This window comes from Molossus molossus, unplaced genomic scaffold, assembly GCF_014108415.1.
Source record: "Molossus molossus isolate mMolMol1 unplaced genomic scaffold, mMolMol1.p scaffold_m16_p_14, whole genome shotgun sequence".
NCBI classification, from domain to species: domain Eukaryota; kingdom Metazoa; phylum Chordata; class Mammalia; order Chiroptera; family Molossidae; genus Molossus; species Molossus molossus.
In genome coordinates this window covers 52,064,255-52,086,055 of record NW_023425349.1, presented here as the reverse complement: position 1 = coordinate 52,086,055, position 21,801 = coordinate 52,064,255, and the positions used below count along the sequence as shown (strand labels likewise).

The following is a 21,801-nucleotide window of genomic DNA, read 5'->3' as shown; positions in this document are numbered from 1 at the left end:
CCCGAGGACATCTTCCCAATTCTTTTGTTCAGGTAGAGTGGGAGGGAGAGAGAGGAACAGAGAGAGAGAGAGAGAAACATCGACGTGAAAGGAACACATCGAGTGGCTGCCACCCGCACAACCAACCAGGGCCAGGGACAAACCGCAACTGAGGTACGTGCCCTTAGCGGGAACCGAACCCGGGTCTCTCAGGACCGCAGGCCGATGCTCTAACCGCTGAGCCAAACTGGACAGGGCCACAGACCCAAGGTTTTTAACTCTCCTTCTACATCCACCACATTAAAATACCCAGACTCTGTAAAGGATCCTTTGACTAGGACGTATTTACTAGGGCAGTGGCCACTCAACTCCTTTGTTTCTGAACGTTTTCAACTATAAAATGGGGTTGATTATGTGCCTACCTCATTGAACTGTTGTGAAATAAACACCCAGGAGTAAGCACTCAGATATTTGCTAATGTTTACTGGACAATTTGCCTGATCAGTGCACAAGGTGTATACAAAAGAATAGATAAAGTTCACTCCAGTGAGGAACTTACAGTGTAGTTGAGGAGATATGCTCACAAACCACAACCAATAGTGCTGGCAATGCAAAGTGAGTAAGACATGGTTTATGAGTTCAGAGGGAAAGAATACACCGGTGTGGGAGTCACACAGGATTAAAGAAGCTAGAAGAAACAAGAATAGGGAAGTGTCCTAGGAAGGAGGCAAGGACAATAAGAACAGAGGCTCAAAGCTGTCCCAGCTTATCTCTACTGCTTGGTTTAAGAACTTGGCCAGTGAGGACTGGTGGTAGCAGGCAGGTGAGGCCAGAGCATGTCAGGTGGACCAGACACGGAAGGTCCTCCTCCTTTCCCCCTGTCCTTCTGTTCTTGAACGTGGCGACTGATACTTGCTCCCATGTCTCGCTGCTCAGTTGGTCCCGAGACGACATGGATAGAAATGTCTCTCTGGTCTATAGAAGAGAACAGGAGAAACAGAATTGATAAAGAAGAAAGAATATGTTTGTTTATAAATATACATTCTGAGGGAGGAACCATTCTGCAGAGCATTTGGTGAGGCTAAAAGGGGGAGAAATAGCCCATCAGTTTGATTGGTGTGGAGACCTTCTGCTTACCAGACAGATGGAGGCTAAGGCTGATAATACCTTGTTGACAAACTGCAAAGCTCAGAGGCAATAGGAGATAACCATCTCAGCTTCTGCTGGCTGGGTAATTGAGCTAAAAAACAACAATCTATATCTTTTAGACTTTTTTTTGTGTGTGGTCACTCCTCAGAATACAACAAAGGAAGTTGCTGTATTGGACTTAACACTGACCACTGAGGAATAATTATATTATGATGTGGAAGATGGAGGAGCCTTAGAAGACAGTGATCGTGATCTTTTTGAATTGCTTTTAACAAGCTCTTATTTTAGAACGTTTTTAGATTTAGAGAACAACTGAGAATGTAGTACAGAGGGTTCCCATATACTTGATGCCCAGTTTTCCAGATCGTTATCTTATGTTAGTGTGCTACCTTTGTCCCAACTCAGGAACCAATGTTGGTACATTATTAACTAAGGTCCATGCTTTATTCAGGTTTGCTGACTTCCCCTGCTGCCCTTTTTTTGTTCTAGGATTCCATCTGGGATACCACATTACATTCTGTTGTCGTGTCTCTCTTAGGCTCCTGGTGGTGCTGACAGTTTCTCAGGGTTTCCTGCTTTCAGATGACCTCGGCAGTTTGGAGAAGGACTGTCAGGTGGTTTAGAGAACGCACCTCAACTGAGATTTGTCTGACGTTGTTCTCATTGTTAGACTGAGGTTAATGTGTCCTGGGGAGATCAGGTGCTCTTCTCATCACATCATATCAAGCGTACCTGCTATCAATATGATACCCCTGCCGACGTTGATCTGGATACTTGGCTGACGTAATGTTTGCCAGGTTTCGCAACTATAAAGTTCCTCTTCTCTTTCCCCTCCCTTTCCATAGGGCACGTGTGGAAGGCAGTCACTGCATGCAGCCCACATTCAGGGGGTAGGAATTATGGTCCTCTTCTGTGAAGGAAGAGTATCTATAAAATTTAGTGAAATTCTTCTGCATGGGAGGTTTGTCTGTTCTCCTCATTTGTTTATTCAGTCATGTACTATATCATCATAGACTCATATTTACATTATACTTTGGGTAATCCAATACTACTTTTTTCTTGCTCAAACCCTTCCAGCTTTGACTCCTTTTTCACTTCCTGCTTCTATTGGCCTCCTGTGTCCTGTGATATACCCCCATCACTGTGGAGTTTTGTTTGTTTTGGCATTTCCTTACTTTCTGTCACTATAAGATGCTGTTGGCTCATTGGGTGTGTTTTCTGTCTTAGGTCTATTGGAATTTGTGCCATAGAGAGATAACTCGGGCTATAAAACTTGTTACCAGGGCTTTAGGAAGCCAGATTTTAAAGCAGTCAATGGCAAGTCATTGGAGCTCATGGCTTTTAAGGGATATGTGACTCAGGAGGGATGAGAGATTCTGAAAAATGAAATTCTAATGACACAAATGTGGTGAAACTTCATGAGAGAGATGGAGAGTGAGCATCAAGAGGAACCAGTGTGGCTTCCGAGGACATTTTATTGTTAATTTAAATTTTTAAAAGGCACGCACAGAACACTTGCATCTGACTGAGTTTCTAACAATAGCATCATCAAAAGTTACTTAGCTGCTGATTTATTAAAACATTTTTTGACTACACTACATTAAGTTATATGGTACATCTTTAAACCAGCTGTATTAAAATGGGAGCTCTTTTCATTTCTGTGGTCATCTGTAATCTTAGGTCATTCACTCAACAACTGTTTCTTGAGCACCCACATACAACTCATTTGGGCTCTGGGGATGCCATCAATGAACAGTGCTGCCAAAGTCTGTGCTCTCGTGGAGTTTACATTCTAATTCAGGGGTATGGGGAACAGGTAGGTATTTTTTGCTATGATAGCTGATAACACATGCTGTAGAGAAAAGTAAAGCAGGATAAGGGGGATGAGGAGTTCTGGAGTGGGGCAGTGACCTTGTTACTTAATAAAAGGTGGTCAAGAAAAGTCTCGCCCTGGCCGGTTTGGCTCAGCGGTTGGAGCGTTGGCCTGCGGTCCAGAGAGACCCGGGTTCGGTTTCCGCTGAGGGCACGTACGTTGGTTGCAGTTTGTCCCCGGCCCTGGTCGGTCATGCGGGTGGCAGCCACTCGATGTGTCCCTTTCACATCGATGTTTCTCTCTCTCTCTCTCTCTCTCTCTGTTCCTCTCTCTCCCTCCCACTCTACCTAAACAAAAAATGGAAAAATGTCCTCGGGTGAGGATAAAAAAAAAAAAAAAGAAAAGTCTCTTTATAAGGTGGCGACCTTTAAACAGACTGGAAGAAAGCAAGGTAATGAATCATTGAAATACAAGTGACATACCACACACACATGCACTTTGTACACCAAAAAGGTTCAACCTAGCCAGTAACAAAATTAAATTAACATAAGAAAATATCATTTTGCAACAAACCATGGAAACACACCTTTAAGTAATTTTAAAAAACAATGCTGATAAGGTAGTAGGGAAACAGACGTACTCATATACTTACCGACAATGTAACTGTGTATGTAGAGAGCAAGTACATAAGATGTCCCTTCCCTTTGTTCCAGGAACCCTACACCTGGACAGTTAGTACTTCAGGCAGAGGGAACGGTGAATGCAAAACATGCAGAAGTATGCTTGGTATGTTCCTGGAATAGCAAGTTGGCCAGTGAGGCTGAAGTGGAGTCAACAAGACAGACATTTGTTAGTGGGAAGGCCAGAGAGAGGTGGTGAGTGAGGGCAAACATACTGAGCAGGGGTGTTTTGCACTCTTTGGGAAATGCCAGTCATATAAAGTACATGTGAGTGGCTTTCCCCAGAGCTGTGCACTGCTGTGGACCTGGGCATTGTAGGTTCTTCTTGGTACTTGGATTTGTTTGTTTTCTCATTGAGGAGACAGGAGCCTTTGGAGAGTTTTGAGTGGAGGAGTAATCACAGCTGGCAAGTTCCTTTGTTGTTTTTTCTTTATTGATTTTAGAGAGAGAGGAAGGAAGAGGGAGTGGGAGATAGAAACATCGATGAGAGAGAACATCGATTGGACACCCTCTGCATGCCCCCTACTGGGGATGTGGCCCACAACCTGGGCATGTGCCCTGACCGGGAATCAAACCGGTGACCTCTTGGTGTGTGGGTCGATGCTCAACCGCTGAGGCAGACTGGCCGGACTGGAAAGTTCCTTTTAACTATACGAGGCAAGCATATTCACAGGTTCTAGGGATTAAGAAATGGCCATCTTTTAGGGGGCGAGCATTATTTGGCCTCCCACAGTTGGTATTCTGTGGTTCATTTAGCCATTCCTGTTGTTGGATACTTAGGCTGTATCCAGTTTGGGGCTTTATGAGATCCCTAAAGACATATTTGTATACTTGGACCTTCTTTTCTTTCATAATGTGTCCCTTAAGATAAATATTCAGGTGGAGAGTTCCTGGAAGGAAGGGCATGAGCATCTTAGGTAGCTGGTCTCCAAATACACAGTTACATTATCAGTCAGTATATGAGTATACCCATTTCCCTGCAACATCAGCAGCATTACTGTTTTTCACTTAAAGGTCTGTTTTTGTGGTTTGTTATAAAATGATATTTTGTTGTATTAATTTCTTTACTGGCTAGGTTGAACTTTTTTGAGTGAGTGTGTGTGTGTGTCTATGTGTATAGTATATGTGGTATGTAATTGTATTTTGAGAATAATGTTTTAGTTTGTTTTACTTTTCCGTTGTATGTGGAGCTAGAAGAAGAGAGACAGAGGTAGACTACTGCTTAAGTAAGAGGGAAAGGCTCGCATTAATAGGTGACATATACAGAACTAGTTTGCTTTTACTTCTCTAGCAATGACAAGGGATTAATTAAGCGGGATTCAGAAGACAGTGAAAGAGCATCTAGATAATTTGAATGAGTTCACATCTCTAGGGCACACTAGAGTGTTGGAGGAATTAGCAGCTATCTCTGAACAGTTACCAGTGATGGTTGAGCAAATCTTGGAGAGTGGGAGAGGATCCAGAAGACCAGGGTCATGCAGATGTCCTGGCTAGCTTCTGACAAAGTTGAATTTCTAAAACTGTCAGTGTAGAAATGCTCCCTTGCAAAAATTCTGAATTATCATCATATAAATGATCTATGAGTCCGTAGGAAAGATTGCACTGATCCTTGGAACCAGCATTATTTTACTAACATGTAGTGACCAGCCCATCCCATCTCCTTTTTAGACAAGGGTTTTAGATTGGCACTGGAAGAGAAATCCACAGACATCAAATCATTTGAGTAAAATCTCTCATAGGTCTCCTTGTTGCACATAATAAAGAAAAATTGGAGGATGAGAGAATGATTAAATACATTCACAGCTGATTCTACTCCTAGGCCATAGCACAGTGCCTGGGTGTCAGTCAGCCTGGAAAGACGTTGCCAGTGACAGCCCTTCAGGTCTTTCTTTGGTGCCAACTTAAGAAAGATCCTTAAGACTTGAATCCTTAAATCTTAAAAATCCGTGTATTTTATGTGGCTGATGACACAAAGTTCAATGGGTTAGCTAACCCTATAGAATCAGTATTCATACTACGATATAAACACCCACCAACTATGAATATGGGCCAAGACCAGTTAGATACATTTAACAGAAATAGTGAGAATTTTTAAAAACTGAGGTTTTGCAAATCAAAACTGCAGTTAATGTTCTTCCTTTTTTTGGCATTCCTGGATTTCCTCCCATTAGAAATAAAGCAATTCATACTCATACAGTGAAAACGATTTCAAGTTACTCCAGACACAGTGGAAGAATGCTGGGTTGACCGACACACGGTTGATAGGAGAGCAAAAAATGCTGGAATGAGAAGGATCTGGGTGCTAACCCTGGCACTGCCATGAGCTAGTTGTCATCTTCGGCAAGTGGTTGGTATGCCTTTCTGGGTCTGAGTTTTCTTATCTGAAAGTTGGGAATGGCCAGGGGTGGGGTGAAACTAATCGCTTTGCCCCATTCCCGCTCTCATGTTCTATCAAGCGGTTACAAGTTTATTCTCATGTTCCTCAGTAAGCTGGGCCAAATTTGTAAGTAGAACCTTCCAGGTTTTTGTATTAAACACCCCTATGGAAAAGGCTCTATTTTCTTCTAATCTTCCAGTTCCTTCTGATCTGCCTCCTTCAGGGTCCAACAAGACCATCCATATTCTCAAGCCCTTCAATCCAAGGTTAATTAGCACTGCACTTGAGCCCCATTAGGACTTAGGAAGGCTACATCTTTTCTTGTTTAGGGCTCAGGCCCACCGCCTGGGATTCCGGACGAGACAAGCCTCTCCTTCACCAGCCCCAAAACAACTCCATGGCTTTGCCCAAGGAGCACTTGCCTTCAGCTTCTCCATTCTTCATCAGCCTACCCCAGACCATCCTCAGCTCCTGAGCCGGACACTTCCGGTAGCTTTCTCCCCAGCACCACTACTGTGATTTAGTTACAACCATAGTGAATGTTTAATTTTGAATTTTTTTTTTTGTTAATCCTCACCCTAGGATATTTTTTCTATTGATTTTTTAAAGGGACTGGAAGGGAGGGAAGGAGGGAGGGAGGAGAGAGAGAGAGAGAGAGAGAGAGAGAGAGAGAGGAAACATCGATGTGAGAGAGACACATCGATTGGTTGCCTCCCGCACATGCCCCAACTGGGGCCTGGGATAGAACCTGCAACCCAGGTATGTGCCCTTGACTGGGAATCAAATTTGCTACCCATCAGTGCCCTGTTGATGCTCTAACCATTGAGCAACACCAGCAAGGGCTAATTTTGAAATTTTAAACTTCATATTTTTCCCAATATGTATCTTCATGTTATCATTTCTAAAGGGGTTGAGACTGTTTTACATACCTTAATTTACTCTTGCCTTGTCTAATTTCCTGTATTGTTTGTTGTCAAATACAATCCAGAGTTTTTATTTTTACTCTTATAGAACACAGTGTGTTATACATCTTCATGCAAAATCTAGCCTTTTGCTTCTTTTGTCTTATTTACTGAGACTGAATTCTAAGAGTTGAAGGTCTCTGACTGAGGGGTACATTGGTATGTATGATCCTTGCTCCATTTTGGGGGCCTTTATTTTGACTGACAGAGTAAAGAAGAGAGATCACTTTAGCATATTACATTATCTCCTAAAACTTTAAAACATTTAAGAACTTAGCATTATAGTTAAACATAAATTTCAGTTTCCTTCCAGGGCTTCCCTCAATGCCCTGCTCCCCCTTTTGGCGGGAGGAATGTTGGCAGCCCGAAATATCTCCGGCTGCAGGCCTCTCAGCCTGCCTTTCCCTAAATTTCTCCTTGTGTTGCTTCTGCCATGAATTCTTCCCAATGTCAGCATTTCCGCAGCTCATTCCAGGCACCCCCTGCTCCGCTCTGCCTCTGCATGCCTTCTTCTAGGCTTTGCCTTCTCTTCACGGGACATGTACAGCTAATTTGGCTTCCAAATCTAGGTTAATTACTGTTAACAGGTGACGCACATACTGTCCAGGCTCCTGCAGGCTCCGTGCCTGCCATAAATACACCTTGGGTTCACGTGGTACGGTTCTGCTTAGCACTTCGGGCAGGAAACGAGTTCCCTGCTGTGGCTGGGACCAGGGGTAGAGTCTTTGCTTATCTGGAAATGAGTTCTTTGACTTGTGACATGTGGCCAGTCCTCTTTTTCTGTGTCCTTGGAGGCCACCTCCCACCCCTTGCCTGGAAAGTGTTCCCAGCCCAACTGGCTCAAGATAAGCAGGACAAAATAGGAAGCCACTTCCGAGGTTCCTCTGTGTGCCTATTGGCATTAACTGAATTTTCTCCCTTAAGAAAAGAAAGATCTTAGAACTGATCTTTTTGTCAGATTTAAATGATACTTTGTTGCTAATAAGGCTTCATATATATACTTTATATATATATATATATAAAGTACTTAAAGCCTTTAGGATACATGTGCTTTTAATGAAGGTTTTCAGTCTGCTTTCTATATGTTTTGGGGCTGGAAAAAGGTTAAGTAGTTCTCATACAGCATGATACAATGGAATGGAAGTTAAGTGGCTGTTATATGTGTAGTTAGCAACAGCAGAAGACAGAAATAACCCATTTCTTCTCTAAAGTCACAGAGATGCTTACCATTAGGACAGAGATGCCTTCTGATCTGTTTTCATCTTGAAAGTCTCCAAAGGTGGGCTTCTGTGCAAAACAGGAGTAAAAACTTTGTAACTAGAACTCTGGTTCAATAGTTCTGATGAGGTCACCAGAGAGCTCATTTAGCAGCTAAATTGTTTGCCTGTCATAAAGCTATGATATGACTCTAGACAAATATTTATTTAATGAGAAGCGTAGGTGTACACAGTAAAACTCACTCCTTCCTTATGGAGTATTTCCTTATGAAGTTCATTAGTCTCTCCCTCTAGGACGCGGTGGTATCATGGGAGTGGCACAGACCATAAATATCACAAGATCTAAGTTCAAGCCACCGTTTGGTTAGTTGTCTGCTAGTTGTAAGACTTCATACTGCTAAGTCACCTGAGGGGCCAGAGGAATTTTTCCTACACATTTAAGAAGGGCTGGGGGAACTGTTGAATTAAGTCATTTCTAAGGATTCTCTTAGCTTTAAAATATCTAATTTGTGTTTCTAAATGCCATTTGACCTCTTTTTATATAATTACTCATTTAACCAAACCTAGACAATACAGAAATTAGAAAGTAAAAAATATCCTGTATTTTCATAACAGAGACAAAATAGTTGTTAATGTTTTGGAGTATTTCCTTCTAGTCTTTTTTTCTAAACATATATATGTAAGAATGTGTAAAATATCATATGTACATACAGGGCGGGGCAAAAGTAGGTTTACAGTTGTGAGTACACAAAACTCTTTATTCTTGTATTATTATTTATTAATTATATTATTTTTCATATAAACACCTGTAAACCTACTTTTGCCCTGCCCTGTATATTTCAAAATTAGAATCATACTGTGTACACATTTTCATAGAATGATTTTTGTTTCACTTGACATTGGATCATGAGTATTAGCCAATGTCATCTGAGTAGCGCTTAGAGCTTTTATGCAAAACCCGATTCCCTTGGTCATTTCTGCAGTTTCTTCTGAATTTTCCATATGGAGACCAAGTTATAGCCATTCTCCAAGCAAAGCACACTAGGCTTGTGAACATTCTGTAAATCCAAACAGCCAGCTTAGGCCATTTAGAAAATAAGAAATATTCCTGCTCTGTACCTTCTTGCTGCCGGCTTCCTGGGCAGACGCTGCCGCAGTCAGGGGTCAGAGTCGGGTGATGGGGGACCCCTAAACAATTGCATACGCATGTGAGCCATCAGTGTCTCAGATGACGTCCGGGAATAGTTTTGCTTGTGCACAACCAGGTGGAACGGCTGATGCTGGACAGAGTGGTAAGGGAGGGAAGCCTGGTGACTAAGGCTTTCTGTCCCGTGTCCTGCTCACTCCAGCACCGCCTCCTTTCCCGCCCACAGTTCTCTCTCCTCCGCAGCCGGCACTTTGTTCGCGCTGCAGATAAAGTTCCTATCGCAGCGCAACTGGAAGTTTTCTATGGCAGTTGTAGGGTGTGGGGAGGGCTAGGGTAGGTTATAAGAAATAAGAAATGTATGTCTTCCCACTTTGTACGTCAGGGGCTTTTAGAGTTGGAAGGTAATCTTAGCTAAGGTGAGAAGAACAGGTGAAAATGAACTATTGTTGAATATGTAAAAATAGTTTTCTATTTCTTTTATGTGTGTAGTATTTTTAAATTTTATTTTTCAATTACAGTTTATACTCAGCATTATTTTGCATTAGTTTTCTGTATACAGCATAGTGGTTATACAATCATAGACTTTATGAAATGATCCCCTGATATTTCCAGTACCCACCTGGCACTATTGACTACATTCCCTATGCTGTACTTCACAACCTGTGACTGTTGTGTAACTACCAATCTGTACTTCTAATCCCTTCACCTTTTTCAACCAGTTCCCCAACCCTCTCCTCCATGTTGCCTACCACTGGTCTGTTCTCTGTGTCTGTGAGCCTGTTTTAGTTTTGCTTGTTCATTAGTTTTGTTCCTTAGAGTCCATATGTAAGTAAAATCATATGGTATTGTCTTTCTCTGACTGACTTATTTCACTTAGCATAATGCCCTCTGGGTTTCTCCATGCTGTCACAAATGGGAAGACTTCATGCTTTTCTAATGGCCAAGTAGTATTCCATTTATATATGTACCACTACTTTTTTTTATCCACTCATCTATTGATGGGCAACTGGGTTGCTTCCATATCTTGGCTATTGTGATAATGCTTTGGGTTTTAACTTGCATTTCTCTGATGATTAGTGACAATGAGCATATTTTTATATGTCTATTGGCCATCTGCCCACTTTTTTTTAAATCCTCACCCAAGGATATTTTCTTTTTTTTTTCTTTTTTAATCCTTGCCCAAGGACATTTTTCCATTTATCTTCAGATACAGTGGGAGGGAGGGAGAGAGAGAGAAACATCAGTGTGAGAGAGACACATCGACTGGCTGCCTGCCACACGACCCCTACCAGGGCCGTGGGTGAACTGCAACTGAGGTACATGCCCTTGACTGGAATCGAACCCATGACTCATTGGTTCTTATGCCAATGCTCTACCGCTGAGCCAAACTGACAAGAGCCATCTGCCCATTTAAAAAAATTTTTTTTTTACTTTATTGATTTTAGAGAGAGAGAGGAAGGGCGAGGGAAAGCGAGAAAAACATCGATGAGAGACAACATCGATTGGCTGCCTCCTGCATGCCCCGCACTGGGGATTGGGCCCACAACCTGGGCATGTGCCCTGACCAGGAATCGAACTGGCAACCTCTTCGTGCATGGGTCGATGCTCAACCACTGAGCCACACCGGCTGGGTCATCTGTCCACTTTTTCATCAGATTGTTTGTTTTTTTGGTGTTGAGTTGTATGAGTTCTTTATAAAATTTGGATATTAATCCATTATTGGATGTATCATTGATGAATATGTTCTTAATCAGTAGGTGTTTTTTTGTTTTGTTTTGTTGATGGGTTCCTTGGCTATGCAAAAACATTTTAGTTTGATGTAGTTTCATTTGTTTATTTTTTAACTTGTTTCATTTGCCCAAAGAGATACGTCAGAAAAAATATTGCTAAGAGAAATGTCAGAAATTTTATTGCCTATGTTTTCTTCTAGGAGTTTTATGGTTTTAAGTCTTACATTGAAGTCTTCAATTCATTGAGTTTATTATTGTTAATGGTATAAGAAGGTAGTCTAGTTTATTTATTTTGCTTGCAGCTGTCCAGTTTTCCCAACACCAATTACTGAATAGACTTTATTCACCCCATTGTATGTTCCTGCCTCCTTTTTCAGATATTAATTGACCATCTAGGCATGGGTTTATTTCTGTGCTCTCTTTTCTGTTCCATTGATCTATGTGTCTGTTTTTATGCCGGTACCATGCTATTTTGATTACTGCAGACTTGTAGTGTAGCTTGATATTAGGTAGCATTATACCTCCAAGTTTGTTCTTCTTTCTCAAGATTGCTATGGCTGTTCAGGATCTTTCGTGGTTTCATATACGTTTTTAGATTATTTGTTCTAGTTCTGTGAAAAAAATCCATTGATATTATGATAGGAATTGAACTGAATCTATACATTGCTTTAGGTAGTATGTACATTTTAATTATGGTAATTTTTCCTATCCATGAGCACGGTATATGCTTCCATTTATTTGTGTCTTCTTCAGTTTCTTTCTTCAGTGTCTTATAATTTTCTGAGTACAGGTCTTTCACCTCCTTGGTTAAATTTATTTCTAGTTATTTTTTGGATGCAGTTGTAAATGGGTTTGTTTCCTGTTTGTTTTTTCTGATAGTACATTATTGGTATATAAAAATGCAACTGATTTCTGAATATTTATTTTGTATTCTGCTACTTTACAGAATTCATTTATCAGTTCTAGTAGTTTTTTGGTGGAATCCTTAGTGTTCTCAATATGCAGTATCATGTCATTTGCAAATAATATCAGTTTTACTTCTTCCTTTCCAATTTGGATGCCCTTTAGTTCTTCTTCTTGTCTGATTGCAGTGGGTAGGACTTCCAGTACTATGTTGAATAACAGTGGTGAAAGTGGACACCTCTGTCTTGTTTCTGATCTTAAGGAAAATTCTTTCAGTTTTTTTTCCCTGTAAGTATGATGTTAGTTGTGAGTTTGTCATATATGGGCTTTATTATGTTGAGGTATGTTTCCTCTATTCCCACTGTGCTGAGAAATTTTATCCAAAGTGGGTGCTGGGTTTTGTCAAATACTTTTTCTGCATCTATTGATATGATCATGTAATTTTTATCCTTTCTTTTATGTGGTGAATCACGTTCATTGATTTGTAATTTGTAGATATTGTGTCAGCCTTGCATCCCAGTAAATTTCATATGATCATGGAATGTGATCTTTGTAATGTATTGCCGAATCTGGTTTGCTAATATTTTGTTGAGGATTTTTTTTTAATCCTCACCCGAGGACATTTTTCCATTTTTTTGTACAGCTAGAGTGGGAGGGAGAGAGAGGAAGAGACAGAGAGAGAGAAACATCGACGTGAAGGGACACATCGAGTGGCTGCCACCGCACAACCAACCAGGGCCGGGGACAAACTGCAACCGTAGTACATGCCCTTAGCGGGAACCGAACCCGGGTCTCTCCGGACCACAGGCTGATGCTCTAACCGCTGAGCCAAACCGGCCAGGGCTTTTGTTGAGGATTTTTGCATCTATCTTCCTCAGGGATATTGGCCAGTCATCTTCTTTCTTTGTAGTATCTTACCTGGTTTTAGTACTAAGATAATGCTGGCCTCCTTTCACTTGAATTTTTTTGAATAGTTTGAAAAAGATAGGTGTTAGTTCCCATTGAATGTTTGGTAAAATTCATCTGTGAAACCATCTGGACTGGGACTTCTCTTTGTTACAAGATTTTTTATTACTCTGTTTCATTGCTTTAATCTGTCTGTTCAGACTTTCTGGTTCTTCTTAATTCAGTCTTGGAAAACTGTGTTTCTAGGAATTTATCCATTTCATCCAAATTATCCAGTGTGTTGGCATATAGTTGTTTGTAATATTTTCTTATAATTCATTGTATATTTCTTTGGTGTAAGTTGTTACTTTTTCTCTTTCATTTCTGATTTTATTTATTTGGGTCCTCTCTTTATTTCTTGATGAGGTTTATCAATCTTATTTATCTTTTCAAAGAACCAGTTCTTGTTTTTATTGATCTTTTGTGTTGATTTTTTTAGATTCCATTTTGTTTATTTCTTCTCTGACCCTTATTCTTTTCTTCTTTCTACTTACTGTGGACTTTCTTATTTTTTTGTAGTTCTTTTAGATGTAGATTAGAGTGTTTATTTGAGATTTTTTTGTTTCTTGAGGTAGGCTTGTATTGCTATGAGTTTCTCTCTTAGGACTGCTTTTGCTGTGTCCCATAGATTTGTGTGTTGTTGTGTTTCATTTTCATTTGTTTCAAGGTATATTTTGATATCTTCCTTGGTCTCATTGTTAATCCATTCATTGTAAGTAACATGTTGTTTAGCCTCTATGTGTCTGTGTGTTTTTGTTTTTTTTTTCTTGTAATTGATTGATTTCTAATTTTATATCATTATGGTCACAGAAGATGCTTGATGTGATTTCAGTCTTCTTACATTTATTGAGACTTGTTTTGTGTTCTAACATGCGGTCTATCCTGAAAATTGTTACATGTGCACTTGAAAAGAATGTATATTCTGCAGTTTTGGGTGAAATGTTTTGAAAATATCAATTAAATCCAATTGGTCAAGTGTCTCATTTAATCATTGTTGGTTTCTGTCTAGAAGATCTATCCATTGATTTCAATGGGGTGTTAAAATCTTCTATGATTGTGCTACTCTCAATCTCTCCCTTTATGTACATCCCTCAAGATTTACTTTGTATATTTAAGTACTCCCTTGTTGGGTGTATAAGTGTTGTAAAGGGTTGATAAGGGTTATATTTTCTTGGATTATGTAGTGTCCTTCTTTGTCTCTTATTCTATCCTTTGTTTTAAAGTTCATTTTGTTTGATATAAGTATTGCTACTCCAGCTTTTTTTGTTTGCTTGTTTGCATTTGCATGAAATACCTTTTTACATCTTATTAGTTTCAGTCTGTATGTATCTTTTGATCTGAAGTGGGTCTCTTATAGAATACACACACACACACACACACACACACATCTTGTTTTCTTCCTCATTTAGCTACCTATGTCTTTTGATTGGAGCACTTAATCTAACATTTACATTTAAAGTGATTATTGATGGGTGCATATTTATTGCCATTTTATTATACATATTTATCTTATTCCTCTTTTTTTTTTTCCTTCTCTCCTTCTTAAACAAGTTCCTTTAACATTTCTTATAGTACTAGTTTGGTGGTAATGAACTTTAGTTTTTTGTTTGTTTTTTTTTTTGTCTGAGAAGCTCCTTTATTTCTTTTTCAATTTTAAAATGATGACCTTGCTGGGTAGAGTAGTCTTTGTTTTAGGTCCTTGCTTTTCATCACTTTGAATATTTTGTGTCAATCCCTTCTGGTCTAAAATGTTTCTGTTGAGAAATCAGCTGACAGTCTTATGGGAGCTACCTTATAGGTTACTAACTTTCTTTGTCTTTCTGCTTTTAAAATTCTTTCTCTTTAACCTTTGCCATTTTAATGATGATGTGTCTTGGTGTGGGCTTCTTTGTGTTCATTTTGTTTGGGACTCTCTGTACTTCCTGGACTTGGATGTCTATTTTCTTCACCTGGTTGGGAAAGTTTTCTGTGATTATTTCTTCAGATAGATTTTCAATCCCTTGCTCTCTCTCTTCTCCTTCTGGTGTGCCTATGATGCAGATATTGTTATGCTTGATATTGTTCCAGAGTTCCCTTAAACTACCCTCTTTTTTGTTTTTTTAATTCTGTTTTTTTGTTTGTTTGTTTGTTTGTTTATTTGTTTGCTCTGATTGGGTGGTGTTTTCTGTTACCTTTTGTTGATTTGATCTTTTGTTTCATCTAACCTGCTTTTGGTTCTTTCTAGTGTATTCTTCATTTCAGATGTTGTGGTCTTCATTTTTTTACTCTTTTTTGTTGTTGTTGTTTTATTTTTATTTTTTTAATGATTTCTATGTTATTTTTTATACTTGCTATCTCTTTGTCGAAATTCTCACTGAGTTCATCAGGTCGTCCACTAATTTCCCTGAACATTTTTATAGCCATTATTTTGAACTCCATATCTAGTAGATTATATGCCTCCATTTCATTTAATTCTTTTTCTGGGCATTTCTTCTGTTCTTTCATTTGGGGCATGTTCTTTATGTCTTCATTTTGGCTGCTTCTCTTTATTTGTTTCTCTATATTAAGTGTATGTGCTGTGTCTCCCAGTTTTTATATGATGGTCTTAAATATTAGGTGTTATGTGGGGCTCAGTGGCACAGTCTCCCATCTCAACCTGGCAGATAGAATCCCCACTGATTTTCACAGCCAGATGTTATGGTGCTCCTACTGGGGGACCAGGCATGGGATTGAGATCCCTCATTCCTCAAGGAGGAACTTTGCAGCTGAGATATCTTTCCTCATTCTCAACCAAAGCACATGGGTATAGAACAGCCCTTTTTGCATCTCTGCCCTTCCTACCAGTCTTGATGTGGCTTCTTCTATAAATCCTTGGTTATAAGATTTCAGCTAGTCTTCAGGTGACTAGTCAGTGCTGTAATTTAGTTGTAATTTCGGTTTGGTTCTGGGAGGAGATGAGTGTAACTTCCACCTATTCTGCTGCCATCTTGGATCCCTGCATGTAACATTTCAACTACATTGGAGGTTACGTGGTTTTTGTTGGGCTTGCTGAAACTTCAGCACCACAGAGCCTATAACAGGAAATACTATATACAGTTAGTGGGAGGTTTTTCTACACCATTAGATGTACTTTGAGGCTCTTTGTAATTCTAGAATTCAATGAGTTATATTAATTGTTTCTATGGGAAGATGTATTCCCAATCCTAAATGACTGAGTTTGGATCTCAACTCTTTTAGAGTTGCAGTACACCTATATATAAAACCATCTTTAAATATGCAGGTAGGTTTTTATAATTGGCTTTATGTGTAGATAATGTAATAAAACTACTGTTTGAGCCTTACTATGTGTTGGGTACTATAATCAGAGCCTCTGTACATTCCCTCATTCTCCCAACACTGACTGTTTGAAGTAGGCAGTCTTATCTCCATTTTACAGATCAGGAAGCTGAGGCCCAGCAGAGCCAAGACATGAGTGCAGATCTGTTCACTTCTAACTCATATGGCCTTTCTTTTTATGGTGCCTGATGTCTCCCAGCCCTGTGCTGGAAGCCTTTCCTCTTTCTGCTTCACCTGCAGAGGGACTTCCACAAGAGAGGAAAGTTAATTCTTTTAAGTATATATATTTTAAACAGTGTTATTCCCTTCGAGCAATCTGAACCACTGAGTGCCTTACATGGATTACATACCACAGTGGGTCTTGACTGTTTCTTAGTGGGGATGAAAGGGCAGTTGACATGGTCTCAGGCACCTGTAGAAAGAGTAGCCTTCGAAGAATCTTTTCTGTAAAATACCACTAACATATCTAATTAAGTATAAGATTAACATAAAAATACAAAAAAAAAAAACCATCTGCAGAGAACAGAATGGAGTAGTCAACAATGATGGATAGCATGTCTCTCTCTTTATTTAAAAACATATTTAATTACCATATTTACACAAATCTAACTTAGATGTGAGCCAGGGTATTTATTATTTGTTCATTCACTTATCACCCAAAGGACTTTTACTGAACCCACTTATGTACCAGGTTCCATGCTAGGCCCAAGGAGTAGATGAGACACAGTCCCTGCCTTTAAGGAGCTCAAAACCTAGTGGACATCAGGCTCAGAAACATCTTTTAAAATTATCTCAATTTTAAATGAGCTCTCATAAGAGTAAGGCATATGTATGAGGAGAAATCTATTTCATATAGCATGGATTTGGTAAGCATTATTTCCTATAACATACAAAGTCGGCCAGTGTGTGTTGATTTAGTGAAACCCGCTGACTTATAATGGTGCTGAAACTGCTGACTTTTGTACATTTGCTTGATCAAAGTGCCAGTTCATTGAAGAAGTGTTCTGTTTCATGTTTCACTGCTCTGAGCTCTAAGATGTGCTTCTCAGGACACATAAGACAAGGGAGAATGAATGAAAGGATATCCCACCTTGATATCCCTGGGTTACTGCTGGTACGAGTTGAGGCTCTTGGCTTCTCAGTGAGGTCCCAGTGGAAGACATTCTATTAGGGTGACATCTGAGGAGAAGACTCATGAGGCTTGGAGCCTGTTTCACGCAGATCAGAGCTGAGCGTGGTGGTAGTGGTGGCAGTGGTGGCTCCTGGTGGCAGGGATCCCCTTCTAAACCATGCTTGTGTTTCTGGAATAGAAGGGGGGTGTAGGAACGAAAACCTCTGCTGTGCACAGGAGTTCAGTAGCCTCAGTCTCTATAGCTGCTGAAGGCTCTGTATGGCCCTGCAAAGGACGGAGGTGTTGCAAGGTAAACCCAGAAACCAAGGTGATCTTTGTGTTTAAGCTGGGGGCCTTTTTGGAAAGTACATTTTCCATGACATATTGCTGCCACAAAGATGTCCCATGTGTAATCAGCTTCAAAGAAATAGATTTCATGAGATGTCTTAAACACCCCAAATTTATCTAGTCTCCCATTAAATGTATTCACCGGAAAACATTTCCCCTGTTTCTGGATGAAAACATATCACATGACTATACTAATTCCTTTTACATAATAAAAAGTCCCACTTTAATTTGCCAGGTCATTAAAATGTCTAGTAACATGTAGTCAAAGCTCCCAACTTCATTCCTATTGACAACCGCGCTCCTCCCTCCAGCTAGGGCCTGTTGCAGAGAGAAGGTACTGTGGCTGGATGTTTACTCTCTTGCCTAATCGGTAGCTGTTCCTTCTGGCTTCAGGTAGGGTGGAGAGGGCAGAAAAGGGTAGAGGAAGTTTTTGTATTGGCAAGTGGTATCACAGGAGAGCTGTGTTTGTGCTGTGGGTGTTTAGAAATGATTCTTTCTCTGATGGGACCCTTTTGCAGGTTTTTCAGAGATATCCCCTCATGTATCTCTGGAGACTTCTTACCCCCCTTTTCCTTGGTGTGGCTGCCACACTCTCTCCTTTTGCAGTCTCTAGAAAGCCCATTGGTTCACTTGTTCTCCTGTCTGCTGGGTTCCATTTCTGTGCAAGAGGTAGCTCTTACTTGGCAAACTCCATATAGCCCCATACTTGTGCTCAAGGTGTGGTCATGTCTGGCCCATCAGAAACAGTCACACATTCTTTGCTCCCACAAACTTGGGGAGTGCAGGCTGATCCCAAGGCAGGTGATATTTCCTTTGGCTTGTCCACCAGCATCCTGCCAGCATACCACTAGTGCTTTAGATTTCTCAGGCCGAAGGCACCATGTTGCAGGAGTCTCATGTTCTCCAGCTAGTTCTGTTGAGGCCGCTCAGTAGGCTAGAAGAGGAAGGGCAGGTGGTCCCACATCTCCCCTTAGTCCTGTGCACTGCGCTCTGACCAGGACCGCGGGCTACTGGCCAAAGGGGAACCCTTTTAGTCACCAACAGCCTGACATGTTTTCATCCTCACTCTGCATGATGAGTTGAAGGTCAGTGAAAATGGTTTGGGGCTATGTTCTTTGAAGAGTTGCATCTAGGCCAAGCATGCACTTTGGATCTGATAGCTCGTCTATCTTAGTGGCTTAGTTCACATGTCCATGGTAACCTCTTGTAATACTTTATTTGGGAAGCAATGCTTATCGCAGCCCTCACTCTTGGAGACTCACAAGAAACACGGCATAGAAAAGGCTCCCAGGTCTCCTGGCCACTTTGCCCCAACCTCTTTCCTGACCTGGCTGCCCCTCCCTTCTGGATGCCCCCCCCCCCCCGCTCTCCGGTCCCCTGCACAGCTGCATCCTTGGAGCTTCAGGATTCTCACTGTTGCTGCCCCAGAAAAGACTTCCTTGCCCCCCTAACTAATAGATCTGCCCCTAATTTCACAGCATGTATCACACTATCAAGTTGTAAGTCCCATATATCTGTTTTATTCAGTAATATATACCTACATGAATGAAGGCAATGAATTAAAGAGCAACTTTGTTTAAGCCATCACTTCCCAAACCTACCTCTTCTTTCATGTTAACTTTTAACATCTCGGGCAGTGGTTCTCAACCTTCCTGATGCCGTGGCCCTTTGATACAGGTCCTCATGTCTATGCGGGCGTATCTGCATGTGGGCGGACCCGCCTGGAGACGGATAGAGGAGCGGTGTCTCGGTTCCTAAGACCATCGGAAATATGTGTTTTCCAATGGTCTTAGGCGACCCCTGCGAAAAGGCCGTTCGACCCCCAAAGGGGTCGCGACCCACAGGTTGAGAACCGCTGATCTAGGCTCTTGGTTACATGGGATCCTAGGACTGAGTTTAGAAAATGCTGTAAGAAGCTTAACTTTTTGTATTATTGTCTCCCTCCCCCCTTTCCCTCCCTCTCTTCTACTAAGAACTCTGTCTGAGGCAAGCAGGGCAGGGCTGTCACCCCATTTTACAGATAACCACACCAAGGAGGAGAAGTTAGGGTGAGATCACCAAAGGGATTAATGGCAAACATGGCCCAGAGCTCACCCCCAGCTCATTTCCGGGGTGTCCTCTTCTACCTCCCTTGCTGTCCCTCTTGTCATAGCTGTCCTCTGGCCTTGCCACAGGCCTGTGGCATCACGCACTGCTTTCAAAGTGCATGGAAGCGACCGTGGCCCGGCCTCTGTCGGAATGGAAAGACGAGTTCCCAGCCCAGAAGCTGTATTGCATGGTGCAGAGCAAGAGAACTTCTCTTGAAGATTCAGTCCTATGAAGGCGGTGCATTTACATCCCTTTCCTGTCCTTGACCCACTCGGTTGGAGGTTCCTGGCAGGTGGGAAAGTTTTCCTCCCAGAGGAGGAGGAGAAGCTGGATTCTGAAGGACAGAGTTGGGCTTGAACTAGGCCTTACCCGTCCATTCTTTCCCTGGCTGCCCCACAGACTGTCCCAACCCTGGCCTCAGGACAGGGCTTCACATTCTTCCTTTACAGTCCTGTCCCATAGGGCCCCTGGGGCAGACCAGGCTCCCCGGGTGACAGCCTTCAACTCAGGAGGGGAAGCTTATCTCACACATGCACATTCTTCTGGTCCTTCCTATCTGATTATTGGGCCATGGAAACTGCAGTTGTTGACATTTGTTGCTTAATTCCTGTCTGTTGATTGTACAGTAATAGGCCACCGGCTTCCTGGGGTAGGTGTTGCTGCCCTGTGAAACTGCGCTCCAGCATGGCACTGTTCTACTTGGTGCTGTTCGATGATTCTCATTATTCCGCTAATAGAAAGCCTTGCCTTCGAAATGTGCTTCAGAGTTCACAGAGCACTTTCATTGTAGTATCTCTTCTGGCTCTTTTATCGGAAAATCCAAGCAGGCAACGTAATATATAGGAAAGTGGGAGGTCAAGTTTTCATCCTGGTTATTACTTAAAAATACATTTTGGTATAACGTAGCTATTTTTTACAGCAAGGATTTCTTACTTTAGTAGCAAAAATTTGTAAATAAATTCATAATTTTTATAACTTCCGGTTCTTTTAAACCTTCTTGTCAAAGTCCAACAAGGACAGCAGTAGAAGATGGCCCTGCCCAGGGTCATATAAAATCAATCATAGCTTCTTGGCCAGGAGCCACTACTGTAGGATTTGAACCAGAACATGATTTATCACTGCATTGTAAAGAAATGGGTTTTGTCTACCCCAGTGTTTGCTTAGGATAGAGGCCTCCATTCACTTATTCCTGCATACATTGAGGTGAAATCCGCACGACATGACAGGAACCATTTTAAAGTGAAAAGCAGAGGCAACGACCACCTCTCTCTAGTTCTGAAACATTTTCATCACTCCAGAGTACAACTTCATATCACTCAGCAGCCCCTCCTCATTCCCTGCTCCCTGCAGCCTAAGCAACCATTAATCTGCCTTCTGTTTCTGTGGATTTAACTATTCTGGATATTTTATATAAATGGAATTATGCAGGGTGTCCTTTTGTGGCTGGCTACTTTCACTTAGCATAATGTTTTCAAGGTTTATCCAGGTTGTAACATGTCTCAGCACTGTATTCCTTTCTATAGCTACCTCCCCAGTATTTTTAACATCAAACCATTTCTGGGGTGATGAAAACTCCAGCACCCACACACACAGGGACCCACCACATCCTTCCCTCGTTGGCAATCACTTCCTCTCCCAGTAAGCTTGGGAGTTTAGTTCATAATAACGTGCAAACCTTAAAGGAGGATGTGCAGTTAAAGCTGCAATTTGTTAAATATTACTTAAGATACAGAAGGAAGACTATAGGCTATTCTGTGCAAGGACTGTAGGTAATTCTTTGTATAAAAAGACACCTCCTAGGGGATGAGAAATGTTCACTCAATTAGATAAAGAAAAGAATGGCCCTGGCCGGTTTGGCTCAGCGGTTAGAGCGTCGGCCTGTGGTCCGGAGAGACCCGGGTTCGGTTCCCGCTAAGGGCAAGTACCTCGGTTGCAGTTTGTCCCCGGCCCTGGTTGGTCGTGCGGGTCGCAGCCACTCGATGTGTCCCTTTCACGTCGATGTTTCTCTCTCTCTCTCTTCCTCTCTCTCCCTCCCAC

The 21,801-nt window shown here is 41.4% G+C and overlaps 1 protein-coding gene and 1 long non-coding RNA gene across 4 annotated transcripts in view; one reads left to right on the top strand and one right to left on the bottom strand.

Moving 5' to 3' along the window:
- Positions 1-21,801, top strand: part of PIP5K1B (phosphatidylinositol-4-phosphate 5-kinase type 1 beta) — a 322,429-nt gene that overhangs the window by 31,155 nt on the left and 269,473 nt on the right. The gene's annotated exons all lie outside the window — the stretch shown is intronic.
- Positions 209-20,298, bottom strand: LOC118629415. 3 transcript variants are annotated; one of them, XR_004959480.1, is made up of 6 exons: positions 20,134-20,298; positions 19,771-19,906; positions 17,308-17,518; positions 16,568-16,661; positions 8,188-8,247; positions 209-954 (listed from the first exon to the last, which is right to left on the bottom strand). It is a non-coding gene; the product is annotated as an uncharacterized LOC118629415 (long non-coding RNA). The 3 variants fall into 3 exon arrangements; XR_004959478.1 differs by having other exon boundaries at positions 210-954; positions 19,771-20,298; XR_004959479.1 differs by lacking the exons at positions 16,568-16,661; positions 17,308-17,518 and having other exon boundaries at positions 215-954; positions 19,771-20,298.